General features: G+C 37.2%; 1 long non-coding RNA gene across 1 annotated transcript in view; it reads left to right on the top strand.

The window, feature by feature from the left end:
• Positions 1 to 27,837, top strand: part of LOC108580418 — a 187,566-nt gene that overhangs the window by 116,880 nt on the left and 42,849 nt on the right. The gene's annotated exons all lie outside the window — the stretch shown is intronic.

The raw sequence follows: 27,837 nt of genomic DNA, 5'->3' as shown, positions 1-27,837 counted from the left end.
ATTATTTGATAATTTTTTCTTTATTAATTAAAATATTTTTATAAAGAGAAACTTCCTCCTATCAACTGAATTGTTGCCATGAGATTCAGTTCATACAATACAGGCAGAAAAGTAGTTTAATTTTTCCCCATATTTATCAGTTGTCAAATAATGAGTTGGTTCCCTCATATTCTCCAAAGGTGACCCAAGGAGATTTTTTTTTGTTATGAAGTTGTAATTTGTATTTCAATTCATTGTAGTTATTCTTATTGATGCTCAAATTGATCTAACCTTGGCCAGAGAAAACTCTTTCTTTTGAGTGCTCTTCATATGATCCTGTGACTATCAGTGTTGTGACTTCAGCTATGTTGTTCCAGGGTCATCTTGTACATGGTCCGTCTCATGTCTAAAATTAGCCATTTGTCCAAGAAGCCCTGGTTCCAGTTAGTAGTCTATTTCAAGAACATATCTGGACACTTGGGGTGATCATTGCTATTGGGTTGGTAATTGTTCTAGCTTGATAAAAACACAGCTAGAAATAGAATTTTTAAAAAGATAAACAATATCATAAATTTCTTCTGATACATTCAATTTAAACTCAGGCAATGGGATTGTCTTTTATTTTAACTTTTTTTTTTGTTTTTATGATGAAAACCTAGATTTTTAATAACATTAATATAGTTACCCATTTCCTTTATGCCACAATAGATACACAGTAATTTCAGAATAAACAATACCAACAATGCTAGCAACAAATTTATTGTTGAGAAAGTGTAAGTTTTTTTTTTTTTCGATTTTGCGTAATTTTTGTCCTTAGGGTCCTTCTCATGGAGACATATTATTGCATTTTAGGTCTATTTGAAGTAGTTCATCCTTGTGTGGTTTTGCCACCAACTGGATACACGTTTATATTTATTTCATTTTATTTTTAGATAAATGAGGTATCTTTTTGAGAAATGTAGTTTAATTTTATAATTATGTAAGATATTTATAAATGTGGTTCGAGAGTAAAATCTATAAAACAAAGTATTCAAAGATGTTGAGATTCTCTATCTCCTTAACTCAATTTCCTCACTCCAAGGATTCATTTAAAAATATTTATGATTTAATCCTTCATTTATTATTATTAGCAAAGATGTGTATATATTTAAATTCTTCTAATATTAACCATAATATACTACACAAAATTTCTCCCCAATTCTTTGTAAAAACTAAATGTATCCTGGAGATCACTGGACAATAATATGTAGAGACTGGTCTCATTTCTTTTTACAGCTGCATGTGTTCTATATTTCATGCAATAATTGCCTCCGCCTACCCTGACCCTTTTTTTAAGAGACAGAGTCTTGCTCTGTTGCCCAGGCTGGAGTGCAGTGGTGTGATCATAGCTCACTGCAGCCTTGAACTCCTGGGCTCAGGTGATCTACCTGTTTCCGAGTTGCTTGACTACAGATGCTCACCACTGTGCCTGGCATTTTTGCATTGTTTGTAGAGACAGGGTTCTGCTATGTTGCATAGGCTGGTCTTGCATTCTTGGCCTCGAGTGATCCTCCCACCTTGGCCTCCCAAAGTGCTGGGATTATAGGTGTGAGCTACCACTTGTGGCTAATAATTCCCTTATTAATGAGCACTTACGTTGTGGAAAGTTTTTTTTTTTTTTTCAAATGATAGCTGCAGTAGCAGCAGCAGCATCAAATATGTTACTTTTCTCCAGAATCTTTGATTATTCACTAGGTTTATATAGGTATTCATAAAAATTTAAAACATAAATATGTCATATTAGTGACCCAGGACAAGCGCTGGTAAGAAATTAAGGTATCCTCAAACTTGGTATCTTGGTCTTGGTATCCTCAAACTCAAATAAAATATCTTAATTTTCATTAATTATCCCTTTAGGGGCCTGATTACTATTTTTCTGATTTTCAGACTTCCTAGGATAGAGCTTGAAAAGGTTGGAAAAGTAAGGATGATTGCACTTGAAAGGTGTGAATGAAAGAATTATCTTTTGGGATGGAGAATAGTAGCTGTTTTCAAAGAAGATTTTATTTTATCTTTCTTTTTTGGCCTATAAGTTTTGCAGGGAATCTGTGATTAGAGTATAATAGAAAAGTACTAGGTAATTATTGTTGTGTTATTTGGACACATGTTTAAACTAGAAGTTTGAAGATAGCAATTGGCAATAATTATATATGTTCTAGCCACTTTATTCACTCTACCTCTTTTACCACATACTTTAAAGATATCTATATGGTAAAAGGTAAGTGGCAACTGAATAATCACAAATACATCAAGAAGTAAAGAGATGCTTTGTTTTATTGAGTGCACTCTTATGTTTTCTCTTTTGCTGGAATAAAAAGTGGGGTTTTAAATTGATCTTTTCTAACATTGTTTTTCCTCGTTTTCTCTCTATTTAGAGGGTTTCAGTAGGTTTTCACACATCCTCACTCTTTAGAAGCTCTTACAATTTTTATAATAATACTCTAGTTCTAGTTATTCCATCATGAGCTGATTCTATTTATACAACTAATAAATACTAATTAAAACTACTCTATAACCTTGAACTGTACATTAGGGAAGGTATACCTATGGTGGATGACTGAAAAGACAGTCCAGGATAAACTGATACATCTAATTCCACATAGTAGCCTTCAGAATCAAGACTCTCAAATAGTAAAATGCACTAAGCCAATATGGATGGGAATAGCCTCCTGGTGTTTTCCCAACTGTTTGAATTTTTAATATCTTCTCTTAAAGCTATATACTTCTGGTTCATTTATGCTAGCAGTGTTATCAGTGAATGTCATTTTAGATTCTGTATTCCATATTTTAGATTCTGTATTCCATATTTAATGAAATTTTATTTATAGGAAAGAAAGAATGGGTATGCATAAGGAGCTAATCAAAGAGGCCCCTGATACCTATTGAGCAGTTGTGTGAGTGTGTGATTATCCATGGAAAGAAGATCAGAGGGAAATGGTATTTAAAACCCTTGATTAGATAGCAGAGAGAATGAAGCAGGCCAACTTATTTGCACAAAGTGACAGAAATGAAGGTAGAAGAAACAGTTACAAATGGTGGTGGTACCAGAAGTAAGCTTCCCATAACTTCTCCTACTCTGAACTTCAAGAAAGCTATGGCTTTGTGGATATTCTTCCTTTGGCTATCTAGAAGAACTGGAATATTAATAGTTTTGAATTCTAGCTCTTCAAAAATATCACCAAAACAATCTGTTGTTTATGAAAGCTGAGTTTATTCTTACCTTCGTAAGGAACTGCCTTGACAAAGTCTTAGTCTTGGAATGAGGATGGCAAAGTTGGGATTCTTAGGAGGTTTGGGGTCTAGTATGAGGTGGGTTTTCATCGTGGAGGCTTGATTAAGGTTGAGTAAGGTGGGTGTAAACAGCAAGGCTAGGACCTTGCTAGTGAGGTGAGGAAATTCAGAGTCTTGGGAGGTAAACTATAATTTTGTACTATGTATAGAAGAGTTGAACAAGCAATATTAATTTAATGCAGTTCTTGGAAAGTTCCTGGGAAGATTAGTAATTTGTAACTTTTATCTTACTGGGCTATAGTTTCTTGGAATAGTAAGGTAATGATAAAACAAATACTGTATGTGGTTATTAGCCATATTAACCAAGTTTATGATTTCTTTGGTTGCTTCTCGGATTTTTTTTTTAAAGATTCCAGAGAAATCTGTTGGGATGTGAGAGCAACATTCTTAACCTAAAACAGCATATGTTCACCCTTTGTAGCTTGACATTCTGTCTACAGCAATGATCCCCAACCGTTTTGGCACCAGGCACTGGTTTCATGGAAGACAGTTTTTCCATGGACAACAGTGGTGAGGGGTGATTTTGGGATGAATCTCTTTCACCTCAGATCATCAGGCATTAGATTCTCATGAGTGTGCAACCTAGATCCTTCACATGCACAGGTTCACAATAGGGTTTGTGCTCCAATGAGAATCTAATGCTGCTGGAGGAGGAGGTGGAGCTCAGGTAGTAATGCCCCCTTGCCTGTGTTCACCTCCTGCTGTGTGGCCTGGTTCCTAACAGACCAGGGACCAGTGTTGGTCCCTGGCCCAGGGACTGGGGACCCTGGTCTACAGTATCTCTGTTCTGAACCACTGCCTGTCCGATTTCATGAATCTCTCATGTAAGAAATTCTATAGACTTGGTGGCATTGTTTAACTCTCTTCCCTGAACTATGGTGTGTAGGATCCTGCCTGCTGTCTAGTCCTTTTGTAAAGCATCAAGAGAAGAGGTTTGAGGAGACAAGGAATTAATTCACAAATCTTCCTGAATAGTTAGGTTCAGTTTTTCTTCTTCTTAAATGAAGTTTTCTAATGATCTCTTTTTCCTTGAGGGGAAACTCATGGGGCAAAATGGACTCTAGGTGATGTCAGAGATCATGTTAAAGGTAGGAATCCATTTACCAAGATTACAATCCTTGTTTAATTTTTAGTAGGAGCCTATTGATTTTTATTCAATAAATTCAATACCAGTGACTGGGGACTACCCAGTGATTTGATTTTGTTCCCTATGTGGTTATCAAATACTCCCATGGAGTTATCAAATAGTGTTTTAACATTTGGTGCTCCTCATCAAGAATGATGTATCACCAGGCAATGACATTTGTATTGCTGAAATTATTTGGTAGATATAAAGCAAAAGTGAAGTATGTTTATTTATATGATATGTGAAAATGATACAGCCTCCAAATACATACCATCCATTTTCTAGTTCTCTTTTAATTTCTATTTCTGTGAACATTTGGATATAAAAGCTTTCACCCTCAAAAGATTCTAGAATATTCTTTTGGTGGAGACAGGAATCTTCTTTTCTAGGTATGATGTGATGCTGTGGGTAAGATTACCGTCTGGGCTGACCTGTTGTGCATTTTCTAACTTAAAAAAAAAAATAACCTAAGAGTTGAATCCAGTTACCCAAGAAACTAACTGATTCACTACAGGGAACTGGTACCAAGGGAAGCTAGATGACTCTCAAGTGAAAATGTGCAAACCCCACGTTGATTTTCCAGCTAATAAGTAAATGATAGTCACATATTGGACTTATAAAATGACTGTGCATGTGAAAAGCAACACTGAGAATAGCAGCCCTAAAGATAATGTAGAAGTAACATAGTAAAATATAACTTTAGATGAGCAAAAGAGGAAAGAAGGTGGCTAGGAAACAAAGAAAATAAAAGAATGCAGATTACAGCATAACAATCTCTGGAATTATTTCATAAATATGGGGTGGAAACGGCCACATCTCATGTAGTCATCTTGTTCTGAAATTTTTGGGTCTTGGGTCTCCTTTTGATGACCATTTGTTCCTGTATGATTCCTAAAAATACTCATATTTTCCCACTAAAACCTGTCTTCTAGTGATCTGAAGATTATATATTCCTTTTGAGTTCATTATTACAAAACTTTTGTCAAAGGCCTTTTCTGCATCTATTGAGATAATCATGTGGTTTTTGTGTTTGGTTCTGTTTGTATGATGGATTACATTTATTGATTTGCATATGTTGAACCAACCTTGCATCCCAGGGATGAAGCCCACTTGATCACGGTGGATAAGCTTTTTGATGTGCTGCTGGATTCAGTTTGCTAGTGTTTTATTGAGGATTTTTACATTGATGTTCATCAGGGATATTGCTTTAAAATTGTCTTTTTTGGTTGTGTCTCTGCCAGGCTTTGCTATCAGAATGATGTTGGCCTCATAAAATGAGTTAGGGAGGATTCCCTCTTTTTATGTTGATTGGAATAGTTTCAGAAGGAATGGTACCAGCTCCTCTTTGTACCTCTGGTAGAATTCGGCTGTGAATTCGTATGGTTCTGGACTTTTTTTGGTTGGTAGGCTCTTAATTATTGCCTCAATTTCAGAGCCTGTTATTGGTCTATTCAGGGATTCAACTTCTTCCTGGTTTAGTCTTGGGAGGGTGTATGGGTCCAGGAATTTATCAGTTTCTTCTAGATTTTCTAGTTTGTTGGCGTAGAGGTGTTTATAGTATTATCTGATGGTAATTTGTACCTCTGTGGGATTGGTGGTGATATCCCCTTTATCAATTTTTATTACGTCTATTTGATTCTTCTCTCTTTTCTTCTTTATTAGTCTTGCTAGCAGTCTATCAAGTTTGTTGATCTTTTCAAAAAACCAGCTCCTGTATTCATTGATTTTTTTGAAGGGTTTTTCATGTCTCTGTCTCCTTCAGTTCTGCTCTGATCTTAGTTATTTCTTGCCTTCTGCTAGCTTTTGGATGTGTTTGCTCTTGCTTCTCTAGTTCTTTTAATTGTGATGTTAGGGTGTCAACTTTAGATCTTTTCAGCTTTCTCTTGTGGGCATTTGGTGCTATAAATTTCCCTCTACACACTGCTTTAAATGTGTCCCAGAGATTCTGGTATGTTGTATCTTTGTTCTCATTGGTTTCAAAGAACATCTTTATTTCTGCCTTCATTTCGTTATGTACCCAGTAGTCATTCAGGAGCAGGGTGTTCAGTTTCCATGTAGTTGGGCAGTTTTGAGAGTGTTTCTTAATCCGGAGTTCTAGTTTGATTGCACTGTGGTCTGAGAGACAGTTTGTTATCATTTCTGTTCCTTTACATTTGCTGAGGAGTGCTTTACTTCTAACCATGTGGTCAATTTTGGAATAAGTGTGATGTGGTACTGAAAAGATTGTATATTCTGTTGATTTGGGGTGGAGAGTTCTGTAGATGTCTATTAGGTCTGCTTAGTGCGGAGCTGAGTTCAATTCCTGGATATCCTTGTTAACTTTCTGTCTCGTTGATCTGTCTAATGTTGATAGTGGGGTGTTAAAGTCTCCCATTTTTATTGTGTGGGAGTCTAAGTCTCTTTGTAAGTCTCTAAGGACTTGCTTTATGAATCTGGGTGCTCCTGCATTGGGTGCATATATATTTAGCATAGTTAGTTCTTCTTGTTGAATTGATCCCTTTACAATTATGTAATGGCCTTCTTTGTCTCTTCTGATCTTTGTGGGTTTAAAGTCTGTTTCATCAGAGACTAGGATTGCAAACCTTGCTTTTTTTTTTTTTTTTCATTTGCTTGGTAGATCTTCCTCCATCCCTTTATTTTGAGCCTATGTGTGTCTCTGCATGTGAGATGAGTCTCCTGAATACAGCACACTGATGGGTCTTGACTATCTTGATGGGTCTTGACTTAGCTTCTTTGCGATGGGTTCAAACATCCTTCTTTAGCTTGGAGAAGTTTGTTATTAACGATCTTCTGAAGCCTTCTTCTCCCAACTCGTCAAAGTCATTCTCTGTCCACCTTTGTTCTGTTGCTGGTGAGGAGCTGTGATCCTTTGGAGGAGAAGAGGTGCTCTGATTTTTAGAATCTTCAGTTTTTCTGCTCTGTTTTCTCCCCATCTTTGTGGTTTTATCTACGTTTGGTCTTTGATGATGGTGACGTACAGGTGGGGTTTTGGTGTGAATGTCCTTTCTGTTTGTTAGTTTTCCTTCTAGCAGTCAGGACCCTCAGCTGCAGGTCTGTTGGAGCTTGCTGGAAGTCCACTCCAGACACCAGTAGAGGCTGCAGAACTGCAAATATTGCAGAGTGGTAAATGTTGCTGTGCAATCATTCCTCTGGAAGCTTCGTCTCAGGGGGCACCTGGCCATATGAGGTGTCAGTCGGCCCCTACTGGGAGGTGTCTCCCAGTTAGGCTACTCGGGGGTCAGGGACCCACTTGAGGAGGCAGCCTGTCCATTCTCAGATCTCAAACTCCGTGCTGAGAGAACCACTACTTTCTTCAAAGCTGTCAGTCAGGGATGTTTAAGTCTGCAGAAGTTTCTGCTGCCTTTTGTTCAGCTATGCCCTGCCCCCACAGGTGGAGTCTACAGAGGCAGGCAGGCCTCCTTGAGCTGCGGTGGGCTCCACCTAGTTTGAGCTTTCCGGCCGCTTTGTTTACCTGCTCAAGCCTCAGCAATGGTGGGCGCCCCTCGCCCCTTGCAGTTAGATCTCAGAATGCTGTGCTAGCAGTGAGGGAGGCTCTGTGGGCGTGGGACCCTCCGAGCCAGGAGCGGGATATAATCTCCTGGTGTGCCATTTGCTAAGGCAGTTGGAAAAGTGCAGTATTAGGGTACGGGTGACTCGATTTTCCAGGTGCTGTCTGTCACGGCTTCCCTTGGCTAGGAAAGGGAATTCCCCACCCCCTTGGCCTTCCTGGGTGAGGTGATGCCTCACCCTGCTTTGTCTCACAGTCCGTGGGCTGCACCCATTGTCCTGCACCCACTGTCTGACAAGCTCCAGTGAGATGAACCCGGTATGTCAGTTGGAAATGCAGAAATCACCTGTCTTCTGCATCACTCACACTGGGAGCTGTAGACAGCAGCTGTTCCTATTTGGCCATTTTGGAACCTCTGCGCTATGTTAGTTCTTAACAGAACCTGATGGGATCCCATCCACCAGAGTTCAAGGACTGTCTTTCTCTGATTTCCCTTCCAAAAAACCAGGTCTCTAGATTTCAGACCACAGGAGGGTGTTAAAGAAAGTTTGCTTGTGTGGTTGATGATAACACTGAGTTTATTTCATGAATGCCGTGGAGTATTTGGCCATAGCTGCTTGCAATAATATATGGAGTCCAGAATTGCATGATAGTCCTAGATGAATGGGCTGACCTATTACTACGAGGAGTTTGTAAGGGGGAAGTTGATGAATCCCAGCAGAGTTGGTCTTATTGTCATTAAGGTGAATGACCTTAGACCAAGCATTGGTAAACTTTTTCTGTGAAGGGCCAGGTAGGAGACATTTTAGACTTACAGGGCCATATGGTGTTTATAGCAATTACTCAACGTGAAAGCAGATATGGACAATGTAAAAACAACTTGACTGAATGTGTTCCAGTAAAACATAATTTACAAAATACAAACATTGGGCTGAATTTGGTCCAAGGATCTTATTTCCCTACCTTAGATCACTTTGGGCTTATGCTTGCCTTTAGGTTTCTGATGTGCCCTAGGTATTGGGAGGACCACAAGCAAACAGCCCTTGGCAGGATGTATATAAGCAAGCAGTTTTGTGCTGGTAAATTTGGATTTTGGGGGAAAAACAACTGTCTTTGTTTACTAAGATACCAAGCATGCTCAGTTATTCATTCGTTAATTCCATTATATGAAGCCTACTGTGTGACAAGTCCTGGAGATACAAAGATGAAAGGTGAAGGCCCTGGTCTCAAAGGAGCTTTCTTTTCTTAAGATTTTACAAATAAATACTCATGATAGGATATAGTGAGAAACAGTGTGCTAATTTGTTGTCAATAAAGCAAACTCAGGATCTAGGCCAGGTGTGCATGTGTGTGTGAGTACATGTGTGGATAAGGTCAAGTCTCTGCAAAAAAATGTCATCTTGGCTGGGTGTGGTGGCTCACACCTGTAATCTCAGCACTTTGGCAGGCTGAGGTGGGCGGATCACGAGGTTCAGAGATCGAGACCATCCTGGCCAACATCGTGAAACCCCGTCACTACTAAAATGCAAAAAATTAGCTGGGCGTGGTGGTGGGCGCCTGTAGTCCCAGCTACTCAGGAGGCTGCGGCAGGGGGATCGCTTGAACCCAGGGGGTGGAGGTTGCAGTGAGCCAAGATCATGCCACTGCACTCTAGCCTGGCAACAGAAGAAGACTCCGTCTCAAAAAAAAAAAAAAAAAGAAAAAAAAGTGTTATCTTCCCTTCCTTTTCTTCTTTTTCTCATTTCTTATGTGTAATAGAATAATGCTGTGTTTTGAAGGCAAACTTTCAAATGCCTTTGGATAGTTGTGGGGATTTTGCATCCCTTTGCTAGGAAACATGTCTTTTAAAAAGATGTTGAAGGCAATCCCTTCTTTAAAGCCCATTCATCTATGGGCATCATTGATAAGATAACCAAGGTAATTTAAATAAGTAAAAAGTTATTTCAGCTGGGGCCTTGCACAGGTAGAGGGGAAATGAAGAAAGTGTTCTCAAGAGCTCTAAATCTCAAATCTCACAAACTCCCCACTCTTCCAGTTTGAACTGGACACATCTGTACATCAGGCCCTAGATTTTACAACTTTATTGCCTTTTCTTTGGACCAGTTTTATGGGAATGGCCTGTAAAACAGCACCTGTACAGAGTGGGGAAAGCTAACTCAAGATAGAGGCAAAACCAGAGAAATCAGGTGTTTACAAGGAGTCAAGAAAGCATTTACCTTTTAAGAAAGGCAAGAAATTGTGAAAATATACTTGAATATATTGGATCTATATTTATCTTTCTAAGCAGGTTATACTTCTCAGTATATAAACAGTTGGTGGAAACTGAGAAGTTCCAGTCTGCATTTTCTTTTTTTCCCCCATTTATTTATTTATTTATTTATTTATTTATTTATTTATTTATTTTTATTTTTTGAGATAGAATCTCACTCTGTTGCCCTGGCTGGAGTGCAGTAGCACGATCTTGGCTCACTGCAACCTTTGCTTGGACTACAGGTGTGTGCCACCATGCTCAGCTAATTTTTGTATTTTTAGTAGAAACAGGTTTTCATCATGTTGGCCAGGCTGGTCTCAAACTTCTGACCTCAGGTAATCCACCCAGCTTGGCCTCCCAAAGTGTTAGGATTACAGGTATGAGCCACCATGCCCGGCCCAGTCTGCATTTCAAAGATTTGTCTATGAAATGGAACAGTCACACTAAACATACTGCAGTCATAGCAACGAGAAGGCAAAATAAATAAATAAATAAACAAACAATGAAAAAATACCCCCCCCCCCAAAAAAAAACACCAAAAAAACCAAAAAACAAGCAAATGAAAAACATAAAATGAAAACCAACACAAAAACCCAAGAACTAGCTGGTGGATTTGTCATTCTTTTCTTAAAAACCTTTTTTTTTTTTTTTTCCATACATTTCTACTTGCCTACAGTGATGGCTTTCCTGTTTTGGATTTTTATAGTATTAGGCTTTTTGTGAGATTTATATGTTTAAAATAAAATTTAATATCTATTAAATATTAAAGCTACTTGCTGGCCAGTAGTTTCAATAATTTTCTATGTATATCTTGCATAATGTCCTAGTTTCTTATTTTTTGTTTTTCTTAGAGTCTTGTAGAGCTTAGACTAGAGTGAGCTGAGTGAGGCATTCAGCTTGGAGACACAATTTAAGGGGGTTTCAAATACCTCAATAATGAAATTTTAATGAAATATTAAAAAAATCAAAATTAATGCAAAAAAATCCATGATGAACATCTTATCAAAATTTTAAATAAAGACAGGAGCTGCTCTGTGCTTGAACAATTCTGTCTCATTTACCTCACCCTAATCCTGGCCCTGGTTCCAATGAAACTTAGTTTAAAAACAAGCATCTAGCCCCTGAGGCATAGCTTTTTGGTTAAAAACAAAATCATATTAAGCTCTTATTGATCTTAATTACTGCATTTTCTGGCACCTCTTAATATTTTGCACCTAGTCCTGGTCCTGCCTCTCAGCTGCCTTTAGAGTTGATTAAATTCCACTGTATTACTTCTAATAATAAAAAGGTAAAGTTTATGTGAAAGCTCACAGAGGAGACAGGACTAGCCCAGGTTGAGCAGACAAGAAATAATAGGGTTGAAACTTACCATGGTTTTGTGTCCTCTATCTTCCCAGTTAAATTCCTGAGGATAAGATTTTCTGTTCTTATTTCTTTCTGTCATACAGTTCCATGTGTAAGGCAGTGTCCCCGACCCCGTACTTGCGATTGTCCTGCTATCTGCCTACCATCAGTTATTTGTGCGAACTTAAAGGAGCTGTAGTCCTTATTGTCCACATGGTATCCTAATTCTGGGTAAATTCAATGAAATAGAAAAGAAAAGAATAGACAGCAAAACAAAACCTTTCCCTGAAACTAAAATCCACTTTCATCTCGCTTATGTAGACAAAATAGCTGACTAAGTACTTGAAAAGTCTTTTAATCAACTGGTTTGTAGTGATGTACAGATGCAAGCAGAGTTCCCTAATACTTAAGACAGATTCATCTCCTTAGTAGAAGTTCGTAGAATTAATAAATAATTGAATGCTGTCCACAAAGGACAATGTACTTTGAGTTGGTAATTATTAGACCAGGTGGCGAGTGTTTCTTCATTTTCTCAAGAGGTGGGAAAAATATAAGTTTAGTGAAAATATCAGTTTAGTGAAAATCATATAAAATAGCACAGGCTATGGGCAGGGTGTGTGTGATGGCGGGAAAGCAGTGGGGAGGGAGGAGTTGGAAAAGAGGAAAGCACGGTCATCTTATATGGTTTTTTTGGTTAAAACTATGAGAGATTTGTGGGTTTCACATCAGTCAACTTTCATTATTCTTGTTCCCATCTTCTCTGATTCACATGGTTTCAGTTTCTTTCCAAATGTCTTTGGTTCAAAACTTTATGACCATGAAACAGAGCAGTTTAAAATGTTGACAAAAAGTTTTGGAAGCAATCAGTGAATTTTGTACAACTTTACTAGCTGTTATTTTTAGTGTGAAAAATGGTGCTATTCTATGATAAACATGGGTGAGGAATGTTTATGTCATTATCATGTAGCTACTTAGAGAAATAAGACCACAGTGTTACATACGTTTGTTGAAAATGGAACTTATTGGAAAGCTATAAGGTGGAGATTATAATATATATAATATATGATAAATATATTTTTATATATGAGGAATATATTACATAGAGGCATAATTTTATTGTGTTGAAAACGGCGTTTGCTTAAACTGGAGAAGAGGTAGCTATTTTGCATTCCACAAATTGTATTTAATATTACATTTAAAAAATAGTAACTTTAAACAGTTTGAGATCTCTTTTGAAGCCCAGATATAATTTTCATTATGACAAAATAGGATGAAACAGGAAAGTTATTGAAAGATAGCATAGATTTAAAAGAGAAGTAAAAAGTATATTTTCTTGTGGAATCAATTTTATATGGATTACATAAATTTAATCCTTTGACTTATTTGTCTGCTAATCCTATGATACATAATAAATTCACAGTTCAATTAATTGGATATATTGTATATACTGACTCATTTAAGGAAAATGAGCTGTCATCATCCAGAAGTATTTATGGGGTGACTAAAAGTTCCAGGTGCTGGCTTTACAACATCAGTAAACAGACTTTATACTTCTAGGAACTTAGATCTAAAATAAAAAAAAAAAAAAAAAGGGAAGATGACATCAGAAGAAGGTTAAGCAATCAAAAAGTAATCATGCAAGACACATACCGGATGCAACAGAAACTAGATAATCACTCATTTCACAGTTCATTAATAAATATCTACTGGAGGGAGGAAAGGAAAGAAAATGTTTTGAGTACCAACTATTACCAGGCACTGTAATAAATACTTTATAGTCTCTCAATTATGGTGAAATGGAGGGCATAAGGCCGAGGCGTCCGAGAGAAATCTGATCATATGAGGAAGAACATTTGCTTTCATTCAGGAGGAAAACGCATGAAAAACAGGGAGTAGGTGACTGGGCAGAAGTGGAAGGCTTTTAAAAGGCAATTCTGAAAAGTTGGCTACCTGGGACTACATTGTGAAGGGCTCTTTAGCACAAGCTCAGGCATGCTCATCTTTATATAGGTAAGGGAACCTGAAGTGTTTTTGAGCAGAGAGAATGTAAATGGCAGACACGGTGGAGCCTGGGAGCCATGGGGCCACGTGGAGATAGCGGGAAAGGAGAGTGGGCTTGACTTTGAAGACAGGGTTCTTACATGGCTCTATAGAAGTAAGTTTTCTTTGAATAGCCCTGACTAGTATTGATTTTATTCATTTAATTATCAATAATTCAGAGCCACAGATATTTTCTCTGGCTTGCTGTCTATCTAAAAGCATCTGATTGTGAGAAGTAAATGTCGAATAAATAAAATGTTTAATGTTTAGGATAGGCTAATGTTTAGTGTCAGTTGGTGGTGATGTTCAAGGAAAGACACACAAGAGTGTTCCTCTTCTCGGCCTCCGATTAAAAACAGTTTCTTGAGAGAAATAGGAAGCAGGAGGTTCCTGAAGTGAGGAAGGGCAGCCACCTGTGACAACTTGGAAAGCATGAAGATATTTGCACTCTCCTTTTCCAGTCCCCATAAATGCTCTTCAATCACTGCAGGCACGTCTGCCTCCTCCCCTCCACTCACACCACTCTCCTGAAGCTCCCTCATAAAATCCTCCTTTCTTTTTCCTTATCCTTCTTAACATCTTGTGGCTTTTTATGCAATTGTTCACCTCCTCTCACCTCTCCAGCCAGATTTCTCTTAATCATCTCGCATCTTAGCAGGAGGTGATTCTCAGTCATCACCTTCAGTGTGATTCTTACATCATTAACATTCTTGAGAGTTAAATAGTTTCAGGAGATTGAGAACACTTAACTTTGCTAAGACCCCAACAGCATACTATTTTATCCATAGAATACAGTTTTTGGACTGACTGAAGCATTTGCCAAAATAATTAATGAATTATTTCCATGTAGATTACAAGTCTTAGTTTCAGTGTCATCCATTCGGGTAGGTGCCCTCTGACCTTTAGTACAATGTCAGGCCACTTAGTGACATTAAGATGTCTTTTAGTAAGGCACCTTGTACTTCTTTGATAATAGTCATCTCATTTGAGATTTATTTGTACCTCATTGAGTATATAAACTGTGTCTTAGGTGTTGACAACTGTCTCTCCAATATTTAGCCCAGGTATGTGTTAAGAACGCAAAGAATACTTCTTTTTTTTTTTTTTTTTTTGTTAATTGATCAAATGCTATGGACCTGTTCAAGTTCAAGAGATGCGCTTTACCTAATATTTAATCTACAGAGCATCCTTTTTAGATATTCTTGCTTTTGCTTTATTTCCTCATTCATACATCTAGTTGACTTTCTCTTCTAGGCCATTTTTCTTTGTAAACATTTTTAAAAGAATATCACTCTATGAGCATTAGTATGTGCAGTGAAGGAACAGACAACAAAAAATCTGTGCTGAGCTATGCATGTAAGGCTTGAGGCTAGGCTCACAGGACAGTTAATCTTTCAGTCTTAGCAAAATTTCAAATCACCATGCATCTTGGGCCTTCAAATTTACTCACAAAGTATTGGTACTACAATCTTTAATCTTACACTTTTCATATGAAATGCACTCTCTTCAGATTTTTTTTTTTTCTCCTGGGAAAGTCAGTGGCTGCAATTTTCACCTGTGTATGTCTAAACTTACACCTCTAAGCCTATTCTTTCATGTGAATCCAGCACCACATCTGATGGCAGCAGGATATTGGCTTTGGTTTGTCAAACTTAACACCTAAAGATTGTAACATAATGTGGACATGGTATAGGGAGATGGGAGAACTGACTTCTAGACCTGGTGGGGCCATTAACCCTCTACGTGAATTTGGACAATTGACTTCACCAGGCATTCGGAGAAACCCTGAAGACTCTCCGCAACCCAGTTTTCTAACCGGCCTGCTGAAATAATTCTGAATTCTGCTTGGTGTTTTGAATTGCTTTGTGTTTCTGTTTGTACCAATCTGACATGGTAATAAAACAATGTGTAGACGAAGCTTTGGCCCTGACAGAACCAAGCAAAACTGATCTATGTCACAAGTTTACAAAAGTCGGTGCTGCTGCTGGGAGCCTTCATATTTTACTTTTCTTCAACTCAAGCCTCTTGAGAGAATGGCCTAGTTAGAACAATATTAATCTAACACAAGTAAAAGAAAAATGAAACCAACTGCTTTTCTTTCTAAGCCCACAAAGAAACAGTAACTGGGCTTCTCTGGAGAAAAGTAAAGTCAACCTCAGATGCGCTCACAGGCTGGTTGAAGCCTAGGGGAAGCTAAGGGCTTAAGTGGTCACTTGACAGTATTCTTTTGAAAATTGTGTGGCTGAACTTACTTAAGCCTCTCTTATAGGAACAGCCACCCAGAAGAGTTTGTAATATAAGGGCAACCATACCATATTGGGAGACAAAATAGCTATTTTCTTGATGAAGTACACAGAGCAGAAAGATTTATGCACTAGTCAACTTTCTTTTTTCATTCTTAAAGGGAAAATCAATATTCCATATTCATGGTTTCTGATGTAACATTTTTGCTAGGGTAGTCAGAAGGGTTTGATACTGTTTGTTGTAAAATATCAACAGTGTTATTTTTATAAGGATAACCAGAGTGAGGATGATATTCTTAGGTTCCACCTGGTTTTCACGCTTGTGGTGAAGTAAAATTTAATTGAGTTTTCAAAGGTAGGAAAATATTCTGTTGCTGGGAAATATAGCATAAAGGATTTCTGCATGCTTCCTCTGGGTTTTTCCTGTGAGCTTTAAATTAGGATTTTCTGCCAATTTTCTGGCAGAAGCAGAGGAGACATAGCAGTTTTTCTTTTGGTTTTGATTATGAATTGTCTATATGGCATCAATAAAAATAACTAGAACTAGGTCTGATGGGCACTGAACTTGCTTAAAATGCTAATAAAAATTATAAGAGCAGGGAATGAATCTTAAATTTTAGATATTTTTTCTTATAGTCCATATGGAAAGACCATTTCTGTTAAAAGTACAATAACTAGACAAGAATATGTTCTCTTCAAAGTGCCAATAAAAATTCAAAATGTCATTTTCCAGTGCAATTCGGCCTGAAATCAACCTGTTTTATGGTAATTATGGGCTCTGGCACCAGAACATAGCAGAGCTTTAGAAACATTGAATGAGTGATTGAGTCCAACCTCCATAAATGTGAAACATATGAAATGATTTGCGTAAAGTGAAAACCAGAGAGCACTGTCACCCTCCCTACCCTGAGCTATGCATAAAGCTGCATTAATGTAGTGGAGTAGTCATATCAGAATGAGGGAGAGGGTGAGAAAAATATTTTCAGAACAATAGAAATAGCATTTGAAAAGCATCTTATGTGGTAGAGGGGAATTTTCTTGTAAAGGTATAAACTGTGAGAAAGAGATGATGATGATGCCTATTGTGGTCAGAAAAATGTCTTTTCATTGGCAAGATTTGGGTATATCACTATGAAAAGAAAACCGTATATATTTCTTGTAACCACTGCAGCGGCAGGCAAAAGGACCCAGTAATGCATCATCATATGCCACGTGGCAGCTTATCAGGAGTGGCTACTCGAACCAGGAGAAACGTGGCAACACTTCTCACTTGCTTCCCTTTTGCAAGCGTAACCTGAGCCCCTTGTGATACAGGTGTCTTGGCATAAGAATTGCCTTAGATTAGTTTTAGTCTGTAAAATGGGAGAAAAATAAAAGCATTTAAATCTTACAGTGTTCAATGTCCCAAATTATAGACCAAATAGAGTAGTGGCTGAATCCTCTTAAGTATTATTTATTTTTAATCAAATGTTTGAATAGTAATATAACCATTAAAGATATTGAGCCAGTAGCTAAAAAAAAAAAAAAAAAAATCTTCCTACAAAGAAACCTCAAGGACCACATTTGTTTTTTTAACTGAAGAGTTTTCCGGAACTCCTAAAACAGTAGTAATTAAAATATTCTTCAAATTATTCTAAGGCATATAAAAAAGGGTAAATCAGTTACTCATTTGTTGATTCCAGCATAACCCTGATACAAAAAACCTGACAAAGAGAATATAAGGAATGAGAATGACTGATTAGTCTCATTCATAAACATAGATGCCAGATTCTTAAACAGAATATTAGTAAACCAAATGTAACATTGTATTTGAAAAAACTTCATGACCAAGTTGAGTTTTTGTGTGTGTGTGTGGACGTAAGTTGGTTTTAGCATTAAGAAATCAATTAGTGCAATTCCCCATACTAACAGATTAAAAAGTCAGATGACCATTTCGATGAGAAAGAAAAGGCATTTGATAAAATTCAACACCCAATTGTGGCAAAAACTCTTAGCAAATTGGGAGTTGAAGGCATATTCATGATTAAGGATATCTGGAAAAAAACTGTTCTAAATATAATTCTAGATGTTGAAATATTGAAAAATATTCCGAATATGATTGGGAATAAAACAGTGTATTTTGACGTTGTACTGGAATCTGAGGTTAGTGAGGCAAGAAAAATAAATACATTTTATAAGGATAGGAAAGAAGAAAGACAACTGCTATTATTTGAAGATAATTTAATTGTGTATCTAGAAAAATTCCCTCTAATTCAAAGCTAAGTTATCAGAGTTTATAAGATAGCATTTAAAGATTGCTGGGTATAAAATCAGTTAAACATAAATTGTTTTTCTATAAATCAACAACAAACAGTTAAAAAGTAAAATTTAAAATGCCACTTACAATCATGGGAAAAATATCAAGCAACTAGAAATAAGCCTTACAAACTTCAGGCAAGATCTTTATGAAAAAAATATGAAATTACATTGAAGGACATAAAAGATCTTAATAAAATGAGGCATTTGTCATGTTCAAGGATTGGAAGAATCAAACTTTCAATAGGTTTTGTTGTTGATATTTGACAAGCTGATTCTAATGTTTATGTGGAAGTGCCAAGATGCAGATTAGCTAAGATTTTTTGATGAATAATGTTTGATCACAGTAGTTAAGTCAGTGTGGTATGGTGATGGAAATAAACAAATCGATCAGTGGAATGAAGAAAAAGAACTCAGGAATAAACCCATACATACATGGGTACTTGATTTATAAGAGAGGGTTAATGGCCACTTAGTAGGGAAAGGATATATTTTTCAGAATTGTGCCAGGATGATGTGTATGAAGAATGAAATTGGAATATTACTTCATGCCATGCACAGAAAACATTCCCAGGTAGATTAAAGACCTGAATCTTTAAAAACACTTAGAAGAAAATATTGGGGAATTCTCTGTCTCTCTCTTATTTTTCTTTTTCTCATCTTTCTGAAAGGAGATTTCCTATTGGTAGAGAGTTCTGTGTTGGTGGTCTTTTCTTCAGAATTTTGGATCTATTCCATCATTTCTGTTGAGATTTCAGTTTTCATTCTCATTGTTTTTTGAAGGTTCTGTCTTTTTTCTTTGCTTTAAAAATGTTCCTGCCCTTTTTGGCTTTCAGGAGTTTAATAAGTTGTGCTCCAGCGTGCATATATTTCTTTGTACTTCTCCTACTTGGGGTTTATGCTGCCTTCTAAATCAGCATATTAATTTTTAAAAATGAATTTTGAAAGTTTCCAACTATTGCTTCTTCAAATATTTCTTCTGTTTCATTCTTCCTCTCATCTCCTTCTGGGAATTTGATTATTCCTATTTCAGGCTTTCTCATAATATCCTATGTCTCCTGCCTTCTTCTGAAATTTCCATTATTTGTCCCTCCGTGTGTGTGTGTGTTTTGATATTTATTTCTGATATATCTTCCAAATTCTCTTTTGAGCTTTGTCTAATCTGTTATTAAAACCTCTCCATTAAATTTTAAATTTGGGTTATTCTGTTTTATGTTTCCATTTGGTTCTTTTCATAGATTGCAGTTTTCTCCTGAAATGTTGAATTCTGTTCTTGATTTGCTTGGGAGAAAGAAGTAGAGTTATTTTCAAGTCTGTGTTTGATATTTCTGACATAAGAAGCTCCTGTGGATGTGTTTCTCTACTCTATTGTTTCTTCCGGTTTTCATTCATATGTCTTGTATCCTGTATGTTTTGAAAAAATTATTTACTAGACATTGTAATTATAAAGTATTTTTTCTAGAAACAATTCTAGGCCAAGAAGAAATGTTATTTTTCTCTATAAGGTTTTCTTCTCCTAGGCATCTGGGGCCACCATTATTCTAGTATCTTCTCAATTCAATTTTGGAAACTGAAACGATTTGACAGTTAACTTTAGTTTCCACAAGGCCCTGTTTCCTACTTATCCATCCTAATTCTGAGAATGCAGCCCTTCAGCATCCCAGTCAAGAAGAGGGATTCATTGGAATCCCTGCCCCTTTGATCACTAAGAATTGTGATCTCTGTCTTCTTAGCCTTTCACACTATCAGAACTAGTCCCAGGCTCAGTATTCTGATTACTTATTTTAAATATAAGTGAGTATGGTTTTGCTACTTATTGTTGTATGCCTCACATATTTGTCTTAAAAACATTTTTTTTCTTCCAATTACGACACTCAGACACATTCTTTTGTGTTTCCTGTTACTACTTTTGTAAATTTGGGCATTAAAATGTTAAAATTAATTAGAGCTCGCTCTTTCTAAATTTGTCAGTTTTGCCATTTCTATTTTTCTTACTGAATTATTAGAGCTTCTTTCTTTGTTGCGTAAAAGAGAGGTTTTGTTGTTGTTTTTTACAATAAAAATTGGTTTATACTGTGTACATTAATCTGTGACTTGTTTTCCTTTTTAAAAATATGTTATGGATGTACTTCTACAGTAGTCATTAATATAGTCATTTTTAGTAGCTATATAGATTTTTCACAATGTATTCAATGCTTTTCCTAGTTCTTAGACATCCTGATTACATAATACATAAGAAAATAATTAATAGTAAATAAAATGATAAAGTACTTATTGTATGATATATAACCTAAAGTGGGATTTTGGGGGTAAAAAAGTATATATTATGTTTTGATTGATAAATATTGCCACATTACTTAAATTTTGTTTTATTTGGCTGGGTGCGGTGGCTCACGCCTGCAATCCCAGCACTTTGGGAGGCCAAGGCGAGTGGATTACCTAAGGTCAGGGGTTCAAGACCAGCCTAGCCAACATGGTGAAACCCCGTCTCTACTAAAAATACAAAAATAGCCAGGCATGGTGGCACACGCCTGTAATCCCAGCTACTCTTCTCGGGAGGCTGAGGCAGGAAAATTGCTTGAGTCCAGGAGGCAGAGGTGGCAGTGAGCTGAGATCGCGCCACGGCACTCTAGCCTGGGCAACAGAGCAAGACGCTATCTCAAAAAAAAATTATTTTATTTTATTATTAATTAATAAATAATAGTTGTATATATTTGTGGAGGCAACATTACTTTAGAAAAAGTATATAGTAATATAGTAATTCATACTCTTCTCAGCAATATATGAAGGTCATATCTTGGTTATTTCTGTAATATTTTTTCATATTAACCTCAAAAACATTTTTTCAAGTTTCTCAAAATTCCCTGGTAACCTTGAGAATTTGGAATCCCACTAAATTGAAACATTATCATAGGCAGAATTAATCTCTAATCAACTACTTTTGCAATATTAAATCTTTCATGAGAATATTGTCATGAAGCACATGACCTTGTTCACTGCTGTACCACTTATGCCTAGAATATTTTCAAGCATTATAGAAGATAAATATTTGTCAAATGAATAACGTTTTTATTTTTCACATATGTTAAATATATATACATATATCTTCACATTTCTGTTTACATTTTTAAAAGATATTTTGTAGTTTTGTTGCTATTATGAATAGGGATATTCATTTGATTTACACTTAGGTATATTTTTTCAAAACTATTTTAAATTTATTATTTAGTACAAGATACAGAAATTTAGAAAATAGATTAAGAAAAAGATTAAGAAGAAAACAAAAATCACCAATTATCCTATCATTGTTAATATTTTTCTGTATTTTACTCCAGTTCTACACATACCCACACTCATATATGTATATATAATATATACACATATATAATATGTATTATATATAATACCACATATGTACATATATACACAACATATTTACATATATATACAACATATATATACAACACATACATACAACATATGTGGTATTATATGTAATACATATATGTATATATGTATACAATACCATATATAATACAAATATACAGTTTAATGACCATAATACATATCATTAAAATTATATATTATATATACATATATGTATATTATGTAATCAGGATAATTTGTAATGTATAATGTATACACATATATAACATATGTGTATATATTTTGTTAAACCTATTTTCAGTGTTTTGGGGGCCTTTTTTACATAACAAAGTTTCGTGAGCATTATACGTATCATTAAACTTATTTGAAACATAATTGCTTTAATGGTTACATACAGTTCCATTATTTAGCTATCTTATTATCTAACTCAGAAGTGTCCAATCTTTTGGCTTCCCTGGGCCACATTGGAAGAAGAATTGTCTTGGGCTTCACATAAAATGTACTAACACTAATGACAACTGATGAGCTAAGAAAAAAATTAGAAAAAAATCTCATAATGTTTTAAGAAAGTTTACAAATTTATTTTGGGCCGCATGAGGTCCATGGGCTGCAGGTTGAACACACTTGATTTAACTATTCTCTGACAATCAGACATTTGCAATGATAACTTCCTCATTTTTCATAAAATAAATGAAGTACTACTGTAGTAGTACTATATTACACTGAAAATTTTAAATAAAAAATATTGTTTATCTCTTTATTATCTTTTCTAATAGACAGAAGTATAATTACTGGGTTAAAGGCTGTGGGAAAAAAGTATTTTTGAGACATAGTCTCACTCTGTCACCCAGGCTGGAGTTTAGTGGTGCAATCATAGCTCATGGCAGCCTTGACCTTCCAGGTTCAAGCAGTCCTTCTGCCTTGGCCTCCTGAGGAGTTGGGACTACAGGCACGCACCACCACACTAGACTGATTTTTGTATTTATTGTTACACAGGCTGGTCTGTGAATATTTTTCAAAATCATAATTCACATTGTCAGTTTGCTTTTTTTTTTTTCGAAATGGAGTTTCACTCTTGTCACTCAGGATGGAGTGCAATGGCATGATGTTGCCTCACTGCAACCTCCTCCTCCTGGGTTCTAGTGATTTTCCTGCCTCAGCTTCTTGAGTAGCTGAGATTACAGGTGTGTGCCACTATGCCTGGCTAATTTTTGTATTTTTAATAGAGATGGGGTTTCACCATGTTGGCCAGGCTGGTCTCGAACTCCTGACCTCAGGTGATCCACCCTCCTCGGCCTCCCAAAGTGCTGGGATTACAGGTGTAAGCCACCACACCCGGCCAGTCAGTTTGCTTTCTAGGAAGCTTTTGCTAATTTGCAATCTGGCCTAGCAAAGCATGGGAATATCAGTCTTCCAGCACATGTACCAGCCTTCGAAAAGGTTTGGCAAATCTGAATGGCTCCCATAGGCCTCTTGTTTTCATAATATTTTGACTTTCTTTGATGATTAATGAGGTTGAACTTTTTTCATAACTTTATTATTTGAATTTTCCCTTATGTGCATTCTCTTTTTGTCCTTTGCTCTTTTTGTTTTGTTTCCATTATAATGTGCATGATTTTTATGTTCTGATTTTCTAATGGGGAATATAGCTACCAGATGAGTTCTTACTGGCACATTTTCCCTACTCTACTGGATAAACATTTTTCATTAATGGCAGGATACCAGCTTTAGGGAAAATTAGTTATTATTTTTACTTCCACTGCTGTTGGTCCTAGGAATTTTTTTTTTTTTTTGCATTACAATACTTTCTAGTTATGCTGTACTACTTACTCTAAAGCTAAGTATAGGCTATTATATTCTTTAGCCACATTATCATTTGGGTAGTGTCCTAACTGAAATGGGATCTAAGGAAATAATATTTGTAATATGTTTTGCTGTTATGAATTGAAAAAGAATGCCTATATATGCAGTGAATACTTATTTTGTAAGTTTCCAGTTTTCGAAAATTTAATCGAGTTGTAATTTACTTACAGTGACCTCTTCATACCTTAAGTATACAATTTAATCAGTTTTAACAAATACTCATCAAGACACTAAATATTTCTACTTTTTTGCATTCGAGTGAAGGTCTAATGGAGATGCATTGTTTAAACCATTGTCTTTATTTCAGCTGCATTTTTGATGGATATTTTCACTGAATATAAAATTCTGGTTTGATAATTTTTACTTCCTTCATTACCTTTTGATATGATTTGGCTCTGGGTCCCAACCCAAATGTCATCTTGAATTGTGATCCCCATGTGTCCAGGGAGAGACTTGGTTGGGGGTGATTGGATCATGAGGGCAGTTTTCCCCAAGCTGTTCTTGTGATAGTGAGTGAGTTCTCATGAGATCTGACAGTTTAAAAGTATGGCACTTCCCCCTGCCTCCTGCCACCATATATGACATGCTTTGCTTCCCCTTCACCTTCTGCCATGATTGTAAGTTTCCTGAGGGTTCATCAGCCATGTGGAAGTGAAAGCCAATTAAACCTGTTTTCTGCATAAATTACCCAGTCTCAGGTAGTTCTTATAGCAGTGTGAGAACAGGCTAATATACCTTTAATGATATTACTCTATCATTGTGGCTTTTATTGTTTCTGACAAGAGGAAGGTCTAATTATTATTTTTGGCCCCTGTATAAATATTTCCTTTTCCTCAGGCTGATGGAAGATGTTTCTCTTTGTCCTCAATTTTTAGCAGTTTAGTAGTAACTCCCTAGGTCTGTATTTCTTGGTATTTTTCTGCTTGAGGGTATCTGAGATTCTTGAATCTGTGGTTTGTGGTGTTTCATGAAGTTTGGGAAGTCCTTGAGCATTATATCTTCAAATATTTCTTGTGCTCCATTTTCTGTCTCTTCTCCTTCAGAAATGATAATAAGACATGTGTTTGAATACAAAGTATTCTATCTACTGTAGCTATTTACTTAAGGTACAATATATGGCCATCCCTTAATCTTTCCATATTTCAATGTCTTCGTCTGTAAAAGAGAAAAATGCTATATCTATCTCATAGGGTTATGAAAATTAAATGAAATAATGTATTTAAAGCACTTAACCTACAGTACAAGCCAAGATACATGGGTATTTTTAAAAATTAATGTCACACACTATTGGTCTATGACTGAATCAGTAGTGTCAGTAAATAATGTTCTCTGGTCAGGAAACGCCCCTGTAAGAAGTGATATGTGTGTAGAGACCTGAGGGAAGTGTGTCATAAGGCCATGTAGAGATCTGTGGAGACATGTTCCAGATGAGAGAAGAGAGGTACAAGGACCCTGAAGTGAGGATAGTCTTGGTGGGTTTGATGCATAGCAATGAGGTCTCTGTGCCATGAGGAAAATGAGCAAGAGGAAAGAGGGTTGGAGATGAAGATGGAGAGGTAGGTGGGGGTCTTACAGGTCACAGTAAAGAGTTTGGATTTTATATTTGAGGGAAGCCACAGAGAGTGCCCATTAATCATATCATATCCTTTCATAATTAAAAACCTTCACTGGGGCCCACACCTGTAATCCCAGCACTTTGGGAGGCCGAGGAGGGTGGATCACAAGGTCCGGAGTGCAAGACCAGCCAGACCAACATGGTGAAACCCTGTCTCTACTAAAAATATAAAAATTAGCCAGGCATGGTGGTGCATGCCTGGAATCCCAGCCACTCAGGAGTCTGAGGCAGGAGAAATTGCTTGAACCCAGAAAGCATAGTGGCTCCTGCTTATGGGGAGACCTCAGGAAGCTTCTAATCATGGTAGAAGGCAAAGGGGGAGTGAGACGTCTCACATTGTGGGAGCAGAAGCAAGAGAGAGCAATGGAGGAAGTGCCATACACTTTTAAACAATGAGATCTCATGAGAACTCACCCACTATCACAAGAACAGCACCAAAGAGATGGTGCTAAACCATTCATGAGAAATTTCCCCCATGATCCAATCACATCCCACCTTGCCACACCTCCAACACTGGGAATCACAATTGAACATGCAATTTGGGTGGGTGGGGACACAGATATAAATCGTATCATTCTGTCTCTGGTTCTTCCCAAATCTCAAGTTCTTCTCATACTGCAAAATACAACCATACCTTCTCAGTAATCCACAACATGTTAATTCATTCCACCATTAACTCAAAAGCCCCAAATCTGAAGTTATCTGAGACAAGGAAATCGCTTCCACCTGTGAGCCCGTAAAATAAAAAACAAGTTAGTTACTTCTAAGATATGATGGCGGTATTGGCACTGGGTAAATACTTCCATTACAAAAGAGAGAAATAAGCCAAAAGAAAGGGGCTATAGGCCTCGTACAAATCCACAACCCAACAGGGAAGTCATTAAATCTTAAAGCTCCAAAATAATGTCCTTGGACTCCATGTTTCACATCCGGGCACACTGATGGAAGGGGTGGGCTACCAAGGCCTTGTGAAGCTCTGCTTCTGTGGCTTTGCACGGTTTAGCCCCCATGGCTACTCTCATGGACTGGCATTGAGTACCTGTGGCTTTTCCAAGCACAGGGTATAAACTGTTGGTGGATCTACAATTCTGGCGGCTGGAGGATGATGCCCCTCTTCTATCTAACAGCTTCCCTAGGCAATGCCCCAGTGGGGAATCTGTGTGGAAGCTCCAACCCACATTTTCCATCTGCACTGCCCTAGTAGAGTTTCTCCATAAGGGCTTCACCCCTGAAGCAGACATCTGCGTGGACACCCAGGCTTTTCCATACATCTTCTGAAATTTAGGTGGAGGCCCCCAAGCCTCAACTCTTGCACTCTGTGCACCTACAGACTTAAGACCATCTGGAAGCTGCCAAGGCTTATGGCTTGCACTCTCTAAAGCAGCTGCCTGAGCTGTACCTGGGCCCCTTTCAGCCCAGCTAGAATCAAGTGGCTGGAATGTAGGGACCAGTGTCCTGAGGCTGTGCAGGGCCGTGGGGCCCTGGGCCTGGCCCATGAAACCATTCAGTCATCCTAGGCCTCTGCACCTATGATGGGAGAGGCTGTTGTGAAAGTCTATAAAATGCCTTCAAGGCCTTTTTCCCATTGTCTTGGTTATTAGCCCTTGGCTCCTTTTTACTTATGCAAATTTATGCAGACTGCTTGAATTTCTCCTCTGAAAATGGGCTTTTTTTCCTACTACATGGCCAGGCTGCAAGTTTCCCAAACTTTTACACTGTGCTTCCCTTTTAAATACAAATTTCAACTTTAGGTTATTTCTTTGCTCACATATATGCGCATAGGTTGTTACAAGCAGCCAGGATACATCTTGAATGCTTTGTTTCTTAGATATTTCTTCTGCCAGACAGCTAAATCATAACCATCAAGTTCAAAGTTCCACAGGTCCCTGGGAAGGGGCACAATGCAGCCAAGTTCTTTGCTAAGGCATAACAAAAGTGACCTTTGTTCTAGTTCCCAATAAGTTTCTCATCTCCATGAGACCTTCTCTGCTGGGTCTTCACAGTTTGTATCACTATCAGCATTTTGGTAAAGACCATTCAACCAGTTTCCGGGAAGTTCCAAACTTTCCCTTATCTTCCTGCCTTCTGAGCTCTCCACACTCTTCCAACTTTTGCTTACTACCCACATTTTCAGGTAGTTTTATAGCAATACCCCACTCTTGGTACCAATTTTCTGTATCAATTCATTCTCACATTGCTGTTGTGGGAAGTCAGGGACCCCGAATGGAGGGACCGGCTGAAGCTTCAGCAGAAGAACATAAATCGTGAAGATTTCATGGACATTTATTAGTTCCCCAAATTAATACTTTTATAATTTCTTTTTTTTTTTACTTTTATAATTTCTTATGCCTATCTTTACTGCAGTCTCTGAACATAAATTGTGAAGATTTCATAGACACTTATCACTTCCCCAATCAATACCCTTGTGATTTCCTATGCCTGTCTTTACTTTAATCTCTTAATCCCGTCATCTTTGTAAGCTGAGGAGGATGAATGTCGCCTCAGGACCCCGTGATGATTGCGTTAACTGCACAAATTGTTTGTAGAACATGTGTTTTTGAACAATATGAAATCTGGTCACCTTGAAAAAAGAACAGGATAACAGCAATCTTCGGAGAACAAGGGAGATAAGACTTGGAGTCTGACTGCCAGTGAGCTGGGTGGAACAGAGCAATATTTCTCTTCTTTCAAAGGCAAATAGGAGAAATATCACTGAATTCTTTTTCTCAGCAAGGAACATCCCTGAGAAAGAGAATGCGCCCTGAGGGTAGGTCTATAGACGGCCCCATTGAGGCAGCCGCCTTTTATGGTAGAAGCCGAAGGGATGAAATAAGCGCCGGTCTCCTGTAGTGCTCC

Source organism: Papio anubis, chromosome 3 (assembly GCF_008728515.1).
Source record: "Papio anubis isolate 15944 chromosome 3, Panubis1.0, whole genome shotgun sequence".
Classification (NCBI taxonomy): Eukaryota; Metazoa; Chordata; class Mammalia; order Primates; family Cercopithecidae; genus Papio; species Papio anubis.
This window is presented reverse-complemented; position numbering and strand designations above follow the sequence as displayed.